Raw genomic sequence first — 2,056 nt, forward strand, 5'->3', positions numbered from 1 at the left:
TACATATGTTGAAACCCTCACACTCAATGAGACTATGTTTGGAGATACGGACATTAAAGAGGTGATTATGGTTAAATGAGGTCACGCAGCGAACCTGACAGGCCCTGGGAAGGCGTGCCCGGCGGCCTTGCAAACCTAAAGGAACCGCCGAGGATGGTGATGTGAAAACTTTTTAACTAGAAGCAGTTTATTGTGGGTAGTTAGGTCCTAGGCTAGAATTTTCCCCGACGAAAGTCAGCCTTTACCTTCGCTGAGCCTGTCGCACTGTCTTTTGCATCTGCAATAACATTCCTTAGGAACGTCTGAGTGACCCCCCTTTTCCACACCGGTCAGGCACAACCATCGATCCTTTCATTATTTTATCTCGTTGATTGTTGACTGTGAGCTATCCTGTACCCACCTATGTAGAAGGTGCATGTTTCTGTCATTTTACTTTTTACGGAATCCCCGAGGTTTTCCTGCTTTGCTTTCTCCCGCCGGTGGGCTTGAGGTAATCCACTTGGGCCATCTCTTTTGATGCTAATGTGTGAAATCAGGTGCGACACTGTTTGCAGCGTTATCTCAATCCCTTGAGATTTTGGCTCAAAGAAACTCACAAAAGTTCTTTAATATGTTGGAACGTTTCTCAGGTTGACAGGGCTTTTGTGGAAAGTGCTCACCAGTTTATCGAAATACTGGACCCCTGGTGCACGACATTGGTGCACCTGGGGGTTGGGGGGAGGGGGTGCCCCTCAGCCCGGCCTGTGCCCTCTCACAGTCCTGGAGTCCTCAGGGGATGTCCAGCTGACATCTTAAGCCCGCTCCCTCTGAGCCTGCAGTTGACATCCTTAGCACTGCTGCTGCACTCGCCAACCATGAGCCCAGCTTCTGGCTGAGCGGTGCTCCCCCTGTGGGAGTGCATTGACCACCAGGGGGAAGCCCTGTGTTGAGCATCTGCCCCCATTCCAGGAGTCCCCTCCATCTATGGTCAACAACACTACTAAACACCCTCCAGGTTAGATTGTCCGACATTAACAACCAGCTCTTGAAAGCATTTCTTAGTCAAGGAAGACTGGCAACTCAGCCTAGACAGGGTTTAGGGAGGGATCTGGAACTTCAAAGTAATAGTCTCTGTTGAAGGCAAGTGCTTCAGAATACATCCATGGTACTAATTAAATTGCTAAATACACAGTTCTTAGATGGAAAATCCAAAGTAAATTAATGATATTCACGTTACTTGAACCTTTGTATCCTATATTTGCTCTGCCATTAGGGTCAATTTGCATATTACCCTTTTATTATATAGGAGGATAGCCAAGGATTTTTCTCAAAATTTTATCTTGAGCAAGTGTCCCCACCGCCGGTTGTCAGTGGGGACTGCGCATCTTCCTGCGTGGCCTCAGCTTCTTCACAGCCTTTCTGAGTAGCCACCGAGCCCAGGTTCTGGCTTGGGACTTGGCCCTTTTGTTCTCCCGGCTAACGTGTGTTCGTCACTCAATAAATTGAGTACTTATGATCCATGAAGGTGGTGTGTACCGATTCAGTTTCTCTTGGCTTGCTTAAACATCCCATAGACCGAGCCCAGAAGGAAAGATTTTTGAGGAAGAGGGCTAGAAAGGTGAGAAGAGGAATGGAGACATGGGGTCCGGAGAGCTGGGAAAATGCTGCACCAATGAACCTAGTCCAGGGGTGGGCAACCCCTGGCACACGTGCCAAACAAGGCACGCCAGTAACTTTTGCTGGCACGCGAAACCCTCTTTTATAATCTTCCATTTACAATTTTTTCTTAATATCGACTTTTTTATTTTTCAGATAAATTCAGTGTAGGTGTATCTTGGATAAATAATTTTATATAACAAGTTATCTTAAAGACCATAGACATGGATTGATGAGAGAGGGGAAGAGCAATTTCTATGCCTCTGCCTTAACTCTCCCTGCCTTCCTAGATCCGACCAGTGTTTTGGTTTCATCCACATGCGCTTGTGAATCTTTGTTCTCCAGTGATGAATTTTGTTAAGTCTCGTAATAGGAGGAGTAGCCTGACGGATGAAAGTAGTAGCTCGTGCATATCTCTGAA

Source organism: Myotis davidii, unplaced genomic scaffold, assembly GCF_000327345.1.
Source record: "Myotis davidii unplaced genomic scaffold, ASM32734v1 scaffold317, whole genome shotgun sequence".
Lineage (NCBI taxonomy): Eukaryota > Metazoa > Chordata > Mammalia > Chiroptera > Vespertilionidae > Myotis > Myotis davidii.